This window comes from Mobula hypostoma, chromosome 4 (assembly GCF_963921235.1).
Source record: "Mobula hypostoma chromosome 4, sMobHyp1.1, whole genome shotgun sequence".
Lineage (NCBI taxonomy): Eukaryota > Metazoa > Chordata > Chondrichthyes > Myliobatiformes > Myliobatidae > Mobula > Mobula hypostoma.
The window spans coordinates 174,862,864-174,877,470 of NC_086100.1; the positions used below are offsets into that span (position 1 = coordinate 174,862,864).

Consider the following 14,607-nt stretch of genomic DNA (forward strand, 5'->3'; position numbering starts at 1 on the left):
TTTGCCGATGCAGCATACTGGAAGTATCCGACCACAGTCCGACTCCGAGTTCGTCTGAAAACGCCGAGCCTCCGACCAGCTCTTCGACACCGAGCACTGGGCACCATCTCTGCTGACCGCTTCGACCCCGGCCCCGACTACGGGCAGTAGGCAAAGCTGAGGATTTGGGGCCTTCGTCTCTGGAGGTTCTTGATCGCACAGTAGCAGCGGCAGCGAAGCAGGCATTTCAGAAGTTACTCCAGGTGTTCCTCCGTGCTTCTTATGGCTGTCTCCATCAAATCTGGATTGTGCATGGCCCCATAGTTACACATACGATAATCATTCGGAATGGCCACGCGTGCTGCATCGCGCCGCCATCTTCCCCTCCCTCCAATTATAATAAATGGGCAGACTATTATTTAAATGGGGAGAAAATTCAAAGTTCTGAGATGCAACGGGACTTGGGAGTCCTCGTGCAGGATACCCTTAAGGTTAACCTTAAGGTTGAGTCGGTGGTGATGAAGGCGAAAGCAATGTTGGCAATCATTTCTAGAGGAAAAGAATATAGGAACAGGGATGTGATGTTGAGGCTCTGTAGGGCACTGGTAAGACCTCACTTGGAGTACTGTGTGCAGTTTTGTGCTCCTTATTTAAGAAAGGATGTGCTGACATTTGAGAGGGTTCAGAGAAGATTCACTAGAATGATTCCAGGAATGAGAGGGTTAACATATGAGGAATGTTTAACTGCTCTTGGACTCTGTACTCCTTGAAGTTTAGAAGAATGGGGGGGGGCCTCATAGAAACATTTTGAATGTTGAAAGGCATAGAAACATAGAAAATAGGTGCAGGAGTAGGCTATTTGGCCCTTCGAGCCTGCACTGCCATTCGGTATGATCATGGCTGATCATCCAACTCTGAACCCTGTACCAACCTTCCCTCCGTACCCCCTGATCCCTTGAGCCACAAGGGCCATATCTAACTCCCTCTTAAATATAGCCAATAAACTGGCCTCAACTGTTTCCTGTGGCAGAGGATTCCACAGATTCACCACTCTCTGCACGAATAAGTTTTTTCCTAATCTCGGTCCTAAAAGGCTTCCCCTTTATCCTCACACTGTGACCCCTCGTTCTGGACTTCCCCAACATCGGGAACAATCTTCCTGCATCTAGCCTGTCCAATCCCTTTAGGATTTTATACGTTTCAATCAGATCCCTCCTCAATCTTCTAAATTCCAACGAGTATGAGCCTAGTTCATCCAGTCTTTCATCATATGAAAGTCCTGCCATCCCAGGAATCAATCTGGTGAACCTTCTTTGTACTCCTTCTATGGCAAGGATGTCTTTCCTCAGATTAGGGGACCAAAACTGCACACAATACTCCAGATGTGGTCTCACCAAGGCCTTGTACAACTGCAGTAGTACCTCCCTGCTCCTGTACTCAAATCCTCTTGCTATAAATGCCAGCATACCATTCGCCTTTTTCACCGCCTGCTGTACCTGCATGCCCACTTTCAATGACTGGTGTATAATGACACCCAGGTCTCGTTGCACCTCCCCTTTTCCTATTCGGCCACCATTCAGATAATAATCTGTTTTCCTGTTTTTGCCACCAAAGTGGATAACTTCACATTTATCTACATTAAATTGCATCTGCCATGAATTTGCCCACTCACCTAACCTATCTAAGTCACCCTGCATCCTCCTAGCATCCTCCTCACAGCTAACACTGTCGCCCAGCTTCGTGTCATCCGCAAACTTGGAGATGCTGCATTTAATTCCCTCATCCAAGTCATTAATATATATTGTAAACAACTGGGGTCCCAGCACTGAGCCTTGCTGTACCCCACTAGTCACTGCCTGCCATTCTGAAAAGGTCCCGTTTATTCCCACTCTTTGCTTCCTGTCTGCCAACCAATTCTCTATCCACATCAATACCTTACCCCCAATACCATGTGCTTTAAGTTTGCACACTAATCTCCTGTGTGGGACCTTGTCAAAAGCCTTTTGAAAATCCAAATATACCACATCCACTGGTTCTCCCTTATCCACTCTACTAGTTACATCCTCAAAAAATTCTATGAGATTCGTCAGACATGATTTTCCTTTCACAAATCCATGCTGACTTTGTCCGATGATTTCACCGCTTTCCAAATGTGCTGTTATCACATCTTTGATAACTGACTCTAGTAGTTTCCCCACCACCGATGTTAGGCTAACTGGTCTATAATTCCCTGGTTTCTCCCTCCTTTTTTTAAAAAGTGGGGTTACATTAGCCACCCTCCAATCCTCAGGAACTAGTCCAGAATCTAAGAGTTTTGAAAAATTATCACTAATGCATCCACTATTTCTTGGGCTACTTCCTTAAGCACTCTGGGATGCAGACCATCTGGCCCTGGGGATTTATCTGCCTTTAATCCCTTCAATTTACCTAACACCACTTCCCTACTAACATGTATTTCCCTCAGTTCCTCCATCTCACTGGACCCTCTGTCCCCTACTATTTCCGGAAGATTATTTATGTCCTCCTTAGTGAAGACAGAACCAAAGTAATCATTCAATTGGTCTGCCATGTCCTTGCTCCCCATAATCATGGACAGAGTGGATGTGGCAAAGGTGTTTCCCATGGTGGGTGAGTGTAGTACGAGAGGGCATGACTTAAGGATTGAAGGGCGCCCATTCAGAACAGAAATGCAAAGACATTTTTTTAGCCAGAGGGTGGTGAATCTATGGAATTTGTTGCCATGGGCGGCAGCGAAGGTCAAGTCATTGAGCGTATTTAAGGCAGAGATTGATAGGTATCTGAGTAGCCAGGGCATCAAAGGTTATGGTGAGAAGGCAGGGGAGTGGGACTAAATGGGAGAATGGATCAGCTCATGATAAAATGGTGGAGCAGACTTAATGGACCTTTGTCTTATGGTCTTAAATTCCACCTGTCATATTTTAGCCCACTTTTCTAGCTGGTCTACGTTGCACTGCAAGCTTTGGTCTTCCTCACTGTGCCCCCACTCTTGGTGTCATGTATAAATTTGTTGATTGAGTTAACCACATTATCTTCCAGATCATTGATATGAATGACAAATAGACCCAGCACTGATATATCAATATTTTAATATATGGTTCCTTAAAATACCTTCCAATAACTTTCCCACTGTCAAGCTCACTGGCCAATAATTTTCTGCTTTATTCTCGTAGACTTTCTTAAACAACAGAACAACGTTAGCTGTCCTCCAATCCTCAGGCACCTCACCCAAGGATAAGGATGTTTTTAAAGGTCTCTACAAAGATCCCTACAACTTCTGCACTAGCCTCCCACAGGGTCCAATGGATTATCAGGTCCTGGGAATTTGTCCACCCTAATTTGCCTGAAGACAGTAATAATACCTTAGTAATCTGTATAGGGTCCAGGACCTCGCTGCTGCCTTGCTTCACATCTACAGTGTCTTGAAAAACTATTCAGTGCTCACCACTATTTTTACATTTTACTGTCTCGTTTTCTAAATTTAAAACATATTGAAGTAGGATTTTTGAACTAATCTACAAAACCTGTGCATCATGTCAAATGAAAAGAAAAATTCCAAAACCTGGCAACAATTTACTAAAAATTAAAAACCAATATTGTGGGGCTGAAAAAGTATTCATCTTCTTTTTAATTACTACAGTAACTTTCCTTGGGTGTAATAACCTTACCAACTCACCCAGTTGTTGATGTTGAAAACTGAAGGATCACCTATTTTCAGTGAATTCATAAGAATTCCCCGCTCTCTCTGTAAGGCCTAACAGAATGGTAGATTTTCAATAGACCAAACCAAAATGAAGATAAAATAGCATTTAAGATAATTCAGATAAATGACCATCTCAAAGGCACTGAACATGCCTTGGAAAAAGTGAGGAAAAATATGAAGCCATAGCCTCCAAACTTGGAGAAGAATGGCACTTGTAAGAGCAGCTACTGTGATGCCACCAATCACTCTGGGTGAGCTGCAGAATTCAGTGGCTGCAACTGGAGTTGAAGGTCATGGGTTCTACAATCTGTAAGGCCTTGCACAAAAAGGGTATCTATGGAAGAGTGGCAGGAAAGAAGCCCTGACTTTAAAAGAAAAAAACATTTCCTTGCCTGTAAAGACTTTGCAAAGTGTCACTTAGATACTGTGAAAGAAGGTGTTGTGATCTCAGTACACTAAAGTGGAACTTTTTGGCCTCAACTCTAAGCAACACATATGCCGCAATACCGTGCATCAGTCAGGTAGCACCACCCCTCCTGCAAAGTATAGTGGAGGTCGTATCATGCAAGGGATGCTTTTCAGCTGCAGGGACTGAAAATCTGGTCAGGATTGGGAAGATGAATACTGCTAAATAGAGATTCTGGATTTAAAAACCTGCTAGGCAGAAGATTAGCGGGAAGATAGAGGATTAGGAAGCTTTTAAAAACCTACAGAGAGCAACTCGAAGTATCAGTAGGAGGGAAAAGATGAAATATAAAAGCAAGCTAGCAAACAATATCAAAGAGGATAGTAAAAAGCTGTTCAAGTGTGTGTATTTTTTTTAAAAAAAAGAAAGATAAGTAAATAAATTTAAAAAAAATAAGAGATGAGAGTCGATAGAGGACCGCTAGAAAATGAGGCCAGAGAAATAATAATGGGGAGCAAGGAGAAGGCAGATGAACTAAATGAATATTTTTGCATCAGTCTTCACTGTGGAAGACACTAGCAGTGTGCCAGATGTTGAAGGGTGTGAGAGAAGAGAAGTGGGTGCAGTTACTATTACAAGGGAGAAGGTGCTCAAGAAGCTGAAAGACCTAAAGGTACATAAGTCACCCAGACCAGAGGACCTGCACCCTAGAGTTCTGAAGGAGGTAGTGTTAGAGATCGTGGTGGCATTATAAATGATCTTTCAAAAATTATTGGACTCTGGCATAGTGCCAGAGGACTGGAAAATTGCAAATGTTACTCAGCTCTTTAAGAAAGGAGGAAGGCAGCAGAAAGGAAATTATAGAGCAGTTTGCCTGACCTCAGTGGTTGGGAAGATGTTGTACTCAATTGTTAAAGGATGAGATATTGGAGTATTTGATGACACAGGACAAAATGGATCAAAGTCAGCATGGTTTCCTTAAGGGAAAATCTTGCCTGATGAACCTGTTGGAATTCTTTGAGGAGATTACAAGTAGGATAGATAAAGAAGAGGCAGTGGATGTTGTGTATTTGGATTTTCAGAAGGCCTTTGACAAGGAACCGCACATGAGGCTGCTTACCAAGTTAAGAGCCCATAGTATTACAGGAAAGTTACTTACATTGTTAGAGTATTGGCTGATTGGAAGGAGGCAGCAAGTGGGAATAAAAGGATCTTTTTCTAGTTGGCTGCCAGTGACTAGTGGTGTTCCGCAGTGGTCGGTGTTCGGACCACTTTTTATGCTGTATATCAATGATTTTGATGATGGAATAGATGGCTTTGATGCCAAATTTGAGGGTGGTACGAAAATTGGTAGAGGAGCAGTTAGTGTTGAGAAAACAGGAAGGCTGAAGAAGGATTTAGACAGATTAGGAGAATAGATGAGAAAGTGGCAAATGAAATACAATGTTGGAAAATGCATGGTCATGCACTTTGGTAGTAGAAATAAGTGTGTAGACTATTTTCTGAACAGGGTGAAAATTCAAATACCTGAGATACAAAGGGACTTGGAAGTCCTTGTGCAGAATACCCTAAAGGTTAACTTGCAGGTTGAGTCGGTGGTGAAGAAGGCAAATGCATTGTTAGCATTCATTTCAAGAGATCTGGAATACATTATACTTTATTGTCACCAAACAATTGATACTAGAACGTACAATCATCACAGCGATATTTGATTCTGTGCTTCCTGCTCCCTGGATTACAAATATTAAATATTAAAAATAGTAAAAATTAGTAAATATAAAAAATTTAAATTACAAATCATAAATGGAAAAATGGAAAGTGAGGTAGTGCAAAAAAAAAACCGAGAGGCAGGTCCGGATATTTGGAGGGCACGGCCCAGATCCGGGTCAGGATCCATTCAGCAGTCTCATCACAGTTAGAAAGAAGCTCTTCCCAAATCTGGCCGTATGAGTCTTCAAGCTCCTGAGCCTTCTCCCGGAGGGAAGAAGGACGAAAAATGTGTTGGCTGGGTGGGTCGTGTCCTTGATTATCCAGGCAGCACTGCTCCGACATCGTGCGATGTAAAGTGAGTCCACGGACAGAAGATTGGTTTGTGTGATGTGCTGCGCCGTGTTCACGATCTTCTGCAGCTTCTTTCGGTCTTGGACAGGACAACTTCCATACCAGGTTGTGATGCACCCTAGAAGAATGCTTTCTACGGTGCATCTATAAAAATTAGTGAGGGTTTTAGGGGACAGGCCAAATTTCTTTAGTTTTCTCAGGAAGTAAAGGCGCTGGTGGGCCGCCTTTGCAGTGGACTCTGCTTGGTTGGACCAAGTCAGGTCATTTGTGATATTGACCCCGAGGAACTTAAAGCTTTTGACCTGTTCCACTTGCGCACCACTGATGTAAATTAGGTCGTGCGGTCCGCTACTCCTTCTGAAGTCAACAACCAATTCCTTTGTCTTGCTGACGTTGAGGGATAGGTTATTGTCTTCGCACCATGCCACCAAGTTCTTAATTTCCTCTCTGTACTCAAAACTCATCATTACCCGAGATACGGTCTACAATTGTACAATACGGAATACAAGAGCAGGGTTGTGATGCTGAGGCTTTATAAGGCACTAGTGAGGTTTCACTTTGAGTATTGTGTACACTTTTGGGTTCCTCAAATAAGACGAGATGTGCTTCTATTGGAGAGGGTTCAGAGAGATTCACAAGGATGATTCCAGAAATGAAAGGGTTATCATATGAGGAACGTTTGATGGTTCTGGGTCTATACTCGCTGGAGTTTAGAAGGATGGCGGGGGGATCTCACTGAAATCTTTTGAATGTTGGAAGGCCTAGATAGAATAGATGTGGAAAGAATATTTCCCATGGTGGCTGAGGCTAGGATAAGAGGGCATAGCCTCAAGATAAAAGGTTGTCCATTTAAAACAGAGATATGGAGAAATTTCTTTAGCTAGAGGGTGGTGAATTTGCAGGTTAATGCCACAGGCAGCTGTGGAGGCCAGGTCATTGGGTGTATTTAAGGCAAAGCTTGATAGATTCTTGATTGGACATGGCATCTAAGGTTACGAGGAGAAGGCCGGGGAGTGGGGCTGAGCAGGGGAGAAAAGGACCAGCCAAGATTGAATGGTGGAGCAGACTTGATGGGCCAGATGGCCTAATTCTGTTCCTTTGTCTTGTGGTCTTGTAGCCTCTTTCAGAAAGCTTAAACTGTGGAGGATGTTCATCTTTTAGCAGGACAACAACCCAAGCACACTGCCAGAGCAATCACGGGGTGGTTTCAAGTGAAGAAAATTGATGTCCTTGACTGGCCCAGAGTCCTGTCCTTAACCTGATCGAACATCTCTTGCAATACCTCAAGATTGCTGTCCACTGCCACTCCCTAACTAACCTGGCACAGCTCCAACATCTCTCCAATGAGGGATGGGCAAGTCTTGTTCCATCACGTTGAGCAAAGCTGACACAGATTTATCCAAAAAGACAACTGGCTGCAACAGCTGCAGAGGTGGTTCAACTAAGTACGGAGCAAATGGCGATGAATATTTTTGAACTGCTGACAGTTCAGATTTTGAATTTTTAGTTTTTGATGCTTTACAGTTCTCTCAGTTTTTGGGCTCTACTCTGGGGGGGGGGGGGGAGAATAAAAAGAGCATGTGATTCACAAATACCAATTCTCAGTTAAGTTCTCTGTTACCAGGAGCACATTGGAGTTAATGATGTCGTCATCTACTCTGAACAGAGTCTACTCCCATTTGGATAAGCAGGTCAGCACTGTGAAAATCATATTTTTTTTTATTTCTCAAGTGCCTTCAATACCATCTGGCCCGCATTGTTAGGAAGAAGCTCTGTTCAGTGCAGGTTGGCACTTCCATAGCCTACTTGACTGGCAGACCACAATTTGTGCAGGTTCAGAGCTGTGTGTCAGACATGGCTATAAGTAGCACTGGGGCCCCAAAGGGGACTGTATTGGCCTCCTTCCTGTTTACCCTGTATACTTCAGACTTGAGATGCAACACTGAGTCATGCCATCTGTAGAAATTCTCAGGTTACTCAGCAATATTTGGGTAGATAAAGGGAGGGCGGGAGGATGAATATAGGGCCCTGTTGGAAGACTTTATCAATGGTGCAGGCTGAATCATCTGTCGCTCAACATCAGTAAGTCAAAAGAGATAGTGATGACAGACTTGAGTGGAGCACCAACACAGGCTGTATACGGGAAGAGCCAGAGTTGCCTCTACTTCCTGAGGAAACTGAGATCCTTTGAAGTATGCAGGCTTCTCCTTCACCTGATGCTACCAGTCTGTTGCCACCAGTACAGTTTTCTATCCAGTGGTGTGCTGGGGCAATGGCATCAAAGTGGGTGATGCCAGCAGGCTCAATAAACTGATTAGAAAGGTGGGCTCTGTCACAGGATTCAAACTGGACACACTGGAGGCTGTGGTGGAACAAAGGATTTTCTGGAAAATCCTGGCAATTCTGGACAATGTTTCTCTCCCTCTGCATTCCACTTTGGCTGAACAGAGGACTATTTTTTGTAATAGGCGAAGACAACAGTGCTGCTCCAAAGAGTGTTATACAAGGTCATTCTTGCCCTTGGCTATTAGGCCCTATCATGAGTCAGCCTATAGCTGGGGAAATGATGACCCCCCCTCCTCCAAGACTGTTTGAGGTAACTTATTTTGCATTCTTTCTTTATTTCTTCTCTTCTAATATTTGTATATCTGTGACGCTGTAATTTCCTTTGGGATCAATAAAGTATGTATCTGTCTGAATTGATCAGAATCCTTTATTGTCATACTCATTTATTTGAACAAAGGGTTGGGGGCTGAATACTTTTTCAAGGCACTGTATAGACGCTGTCCACCTCATGAGTAAATACAGAAGCAAAAAATCTATTTAAGATCACTCCCCCAACTCTTTTAGCTTCATGTATAGGTTACCACTCCAATCTTCCAGAGGACCAATTTAGTCTCTTGCTATCCTTTTGCTCTTAATCTGTAGAAGCCCTTGGGATTCTCCTTCACCTTTTTATATACCCTCAGAATTTACAGCACTATGGTAACTCTCCTTAAAATGCTCTCCTCCTGCAACCATTATCTCAGCTCTATTTGGTAAAGTATGTCACTTTTCTATTTAAATTATATATGTTGTGACTTAAAGTTCTGGACATACTTGAAACTTCTACCCCCTTGCCTTTCTCTCGTGGGTGATCCTGGTTAATATTACGCTTGTGTTTCTTTCTGATTTGCCTTCATATATGCTTTATTTCCTAGTAACTGTTATGAGGTCTGTAGTTAACTCCCAGCAAAGGGTTTAGGCAAAATAAATAAAGAGAAGCTATTCCTGTTGGCTTAAAGGTCAAAATCCAGTCAACCTAATTTTAAGGCAATTGCCAAAATTACTTGCGCTGACATGAGCAGAAACTGTATTGCCGAGACTCTGCTGTGTGAAGAAGTGGTGGAGACCATCAAAAACTTCAAAAGGAATATAGATGAAGACTAGGAAGGAAGTTTGAGATGATGGGAAATGTGTTATCATTGACTGGGTTGTCTTTGCCAAGAGCTGGTATAGGCCTGATGGACCAAATGCTTCCCTCCATGTTATAATGTAAGGATATAATATCAGAATAGAAGAACTTCGGAGTTTTTTGTCCACAGCTCCTTAAAGGAAGTAGGCCAGATCAATATTCAGGTGAAATAAACATACAGATATTTCCAGTATTAGCCTAGCGAGGTTAGATTAACTCTGCAGTGAGTATTGTACACACTTCTGGTAACCACATTACAGGACGGATGTAATTGCACTGCAGTGAGGATTGGGTTAAGCAGAGATATGAGGATGCTATCAGGGCAAAAAAGTTCTAACAGTGGCTTGGATTGATTTCTTGAAACAGAAAATGTTAAGGGGAGATCCTTCGCTGTTCCAAGAAACAAGAGTTGCATGAAAATAAGGAATATTGATAGAATAGTTAGGAATATTTGTTTCAAAAGTGTCAGAAATGAGGAAGCATAGATTTACAGTAATTTGTCAAAGCATTAAAGGAGTGATTAAGAGAATCAATTTTACCCAGGTGTTGTAGAGATTTAGAATTGAATGCTTGGAGGGTAGTCGAGACATAATGTTTTGGTATGTACTGGAATTACTAATTCATTGTTGAAAGGTGGATTAGACAGAATTGAATCAGGTTTACTATCGCTGACCTATCTTGTGAAGTTTGTTTTGCAGCAGCAGTACATAATGAAACAACTATAAATTACAAAACGAAATAAATTTTTTAAAATTAGTGCAAAAATAGAGAAAAAATTGAGGTAGTGTACATGGGTTTATTGTCCATTCAGGATTCCGATGGTGGTGGAGAAGAAGCTATTCCTGAAGCACTGTGTGCGTCTTTGGCCTCCTGTACCACCACCTTGATAGTAGCAATGCGAAGAGGCTATGGCCTGGTTGAAGGAGATCCTTAATCATCGGTGCTGTCTTTTTGAGGCATCACATTTTGAAGCTTTCCTCGATGCTGTCCTCCATCATGGAGCTGGCTGAGTTCACAACTTTCTGCGGTTTTTCTCAACTGGCTGTAAGATCATTTTGTTTGAAGCAAACTTCTAATGATGTCTCTGTCACAATGATTATATTACATCATGCTATGTGCGTTGCCTGTGATGTTCAAGGTATTTATCATCAAGCAATTATTTCATGAATGCCACTACTTTTTCTTGCTGTTTGGAAAACATCTCAACAGGAAACATTTTCTGAGAATTCACTCTTGTATTGGTTTTGAATCCCCCAATACGCTCTGATAAAGATTCCACATCCACAGGGGAAGATCTTGAAAGTGTGTAGACATTAAATAGAACTCATTGCTTTATGCATTCACATACTCAGTATGGGAAATGCCTGTGGGACATGAGTTTTTTTAAACATTGAGATAAACTAGTTGTCAGAAAAGGCACTTTGAACTGAGGGTGGGTATATGCAGCTGTGCAGATAGATAATGGATATTTCAGTTATTGGCCGAGTTTCAGTGCATATCACTTCGTTTTGCTCTAGCCTCATGTTAAGCAATGAACTCGGTAAAGTGTAAATTGGAATTGCTATTTGCATGACATAAAGAAAATGAAAAATTGCTGAAGAAAATTAAACAACAGGAATTCTGCAGATGCTGGAAATTCAAGCAACATACATCAAAGTTGCTGGTGAACGCAGCAGGCCAAGCAGCATCTATAGGAAGAGGCGCAGTCGACGTTTCAGGCCGAGACCCTTCGTCAGGACTAACTGAAGGAAGAGTGAGTAAGGGATTTGAAAGCTGGAGGGGGAGGGGGAGATGCAAAATGATAGGAGAAGACAGGAGGGGGAGGGATACCTGTCCAGCTCTCGGCTCTATCCCTCCCCCTCCTGTCTTCTCCTATCAAGTTAAATTATATTCATTTTGATTACACAATAGAGTTGTTGTTGTTCGTCCATCGTACGTCGATGAGGACCTCGACACCGTTATGATGGTGTTGAGACTAGCGCGTGACTTGGATTTAAGTGAGGGAGAGTTGTGCAGCGTCAGCCTCACTCTCTCTTCCCAATTCCCATCTGGATCCAGTGGTAAGACAGAGTCGAAACGGCCGGAAATGGGACTAGGCGCAGTGGATGACCAGGACGTCTTCTGTGTCTTGTCCTGCTCGACACGTTCCACGACGCTTGCAGAGACCGCCTTCTTGACCGTTGGACCTTCCATTGGTCTCATCCACTCAATCCGCCGGAGTCTGTCTTCACATGCTGGGATAGACAACTCCCTATCTCACCGAGGGTTTGAGACCCATCGACTACCCTCACCTGGTTTAGCCGGCTTGTCGAAGCCGTTGCCCGGGGTGTGGCCGCTGTCGCATGCAAACAGCTACGGGGAGCAACAGGTGAGAGCTGAGTGCCAGGTGGGGACCAAAGGTGGACTAACCGCCTTGAAAAGGACGCGACATGTTACCCCACCAGAGGTGCTACCCCTCCCTGACACCCCATACACCCAATAGAGTACAGTTGTTTCAAAGGACTTTTTGGAGAAGGGTTGATGCGAGGATGGGATTTAACTTGTAATATTTTAGAGCTCATAAATACTACAGATTGCATTCTGGGTGTGGCAAATAGATGTGGAAATTTGCATGAGTTTCAAGGAGTACATCCTTCATTGTATAGAAGACATTAATTAATTTAGATTTTCTTGGTGCTTCACCCTTATGAAATGAAATGATTACGATCACAACATGCTGTATAAACATTGCATGGGTGGCTTCCTGAATGTGAAGGAAATATGCAATGTTGAGTCATGCAAAATTGCATGCCTAAGATTGATCCGTATGTTTGGAGTAGCAGTTGGTGGAACATGAGCCAGCGAGAGGAGTATACCACCTGATCCAACCAAATTTCTAATTTTGGAAACATTATCCATATCTCGGTCCTCTGTAGACCAACTTCAATCTGTTTGAGGAGCCGCATTGACTTCCCTGGACTCAAATTTAGATTGGTGTTTGGGTCTGATGCGGTGATTCTTTCAGTATTGGCAACAGTACCTGGATGAGCAATGACTTTAGGGCTTTTGTTTTGAGCTCTACCATTCTGCAAGGTCTAGGTTCAGTGAAGTAGTTTTACCAACTAGTACAGGAAGAAGTAAGTCCTTCTCAACCTATCACAGATTTTAAAGTTCATTATAAATTTATTATGAAAGTACATACAGTGGTATGCAAAAGTTTGGGCACCCCGATCAAAATTTCTGTTACTGTGAATAGCCAAGCGAGTAAAATATGACCTGATTTCCAAAAGGCATGAAGTTAAAGGTGACACATTTCTTTATTATTTTAAGCAAGATTACTTTTTTATTTCCATCTTTTACAGTTTCAAAATAACAAAAAACGAAAAGGGCCCGAAGCAAAGGTTTGGGCACCCCTTTGGCAAGTATCACAGCTTGTAAATGCTTTCTGTTGCCAGCTAAGAGTCTTTCAATTCTTGTTTGGGAGATTTTTGCCCATTCTTCCTTGCAAAAGGCTTCTAGTTCTGTGAGATTCTTGGGCCGTCTTGCATGCACTGCTCTTTTGAGGTCTGTCCACAGATATTCGATGATGTTTAGGTCGGGGGACTGTGAGGGCCATGGAAAAACCTTCAGCTTGCGCCTCTTGAGGTAGTCCATTGTGGATTTTGAGGTGTGTTTAGAATCAGTATCCTGTTGTAGAAACCATCCTCTTTTCATCTTCAGTTTTTTTTACAGACGGTGTGATGTTTGCTTCCAGAATTTGCTGGTATTTAATTGAATTCATTCTTCCCTCTACCAGTGAAATGTTCCCCGTGCCACTGGCTGCAACACAAGCCCAAAGCACGATCGATCCACCCCCGTGCTTAACAGTTGGAGAGGGGTTCTTTTCATGAAATTCTGCACCCTTTTTTCTCCAAACGTACCTTTGCTCATTGCGGCCAGAAAGTTCTACCTTAACTTCAGTGCACAGGACTTGTTTCCAAAATGCATCAGGCTTGTTTAGATGTTCCTTTACAAACTTCTGATGCAGAATTTTGTGGTGAGGACGCAGGAAAGCTTTTCTTCTGATGACTCTTCCATGAAGGTCATATTTGTGCAGATGTCGCTGCATAGTAGAACAGTGCACCACCACTCCAGAGTCTGCTAAATCTTGCTGAAGGTCTTTTGCAGTCATACGGGAGTTTTGATTTGCCTTTCTAGCAACCCTACGAGCAGTTCTCTCGGAAAGTTTTTTTTGGTCTTCCAGATTTCGACTTGACCTCCACCATTCCTATTGACTGTCATTTCTTAATTACATTACGAACTGAGGAAACGGCTACCTGAAAACACTTTGCTATCTTCTTATAGCCACCTTCTGCTTTGTGGGCATCATTTATTTTAATTTTCAGAGTGCTAGGCAGCTGCTTAGAGGAGCCCATGGCTGCTGATTGTTGGGACAAGGTTTGAGGAGTCAGGGTTTTTATAAAGCTTTGAAATTTGCATCACCTGGCCTTTCCTAATGATGACTGTGAACAAGCCATAGCCCTAACAAGCTAATTAAGGTCTGAGACCTTGGTAAAAGTTATCTGAGAGCTCAAACCTCTTGGGGTGCCCAAACTTTTTCATGGTGCTCCTTTCCTTTTTTTCACTCTAAAATCATACAAAACAAAAATAATATACTAACCTTGATTAAAATGTTGAAAAGAATGTTTCATCTTTAATTTTATGACTTTTGGAGATCAGTTCATCTTCTACTCATTTAACTATTCACAGTAACAGAAATTTTGATCGGGGTGCCCAAACTTTTGCATGTACAATATGTGTCACCATATACTCAATTGAAATTTTCTTGTGGGCAATCACAGAGCAAACAAATTTAATGGAATCAGTGAAAAATAAAGACTAACAAACAAATTTATAAAAATTATTTAAGAGGCAGAAGCTTATTTCTTGGCTGCTTGCATTAAACTCACCACAGTAACGCCTGCAATTTGTACTCTGTAACAAATGGAAGTGAATTTTGGAAGCAAA

The 14,607-nt window shown here is 42.4% G+C and overlaps 1 protein-coding gene across 7 annotated transcripts in view; it reads left to right on the forward strand.

Annotated features, from left to right (window-relative positions):
• Positions 1-14,607, forward strand: part of ctbp1 (C-terminal binding protein 1) — a 278,920-nt gene that overhangs the window by 189,307 nt on the left and 75,006 nt on the right. For 2 of the 7 annotated variants that reach the window (XM_063047037.1, XM_063047041.1), the window contains exon 1: positions 11,096-11,374. The exons of the other annotated variants lie outside the window; for them this stretch is intronic. The gene's annotated coding sequence lies outside the window, so the exon portion shown is untranslated. Of the gene's footprint in view, positions 1-11,095; positions 11,375-14,607 lie in introns of those variants that run through there. 7 annotated transcript variants of the gene reach the window in all.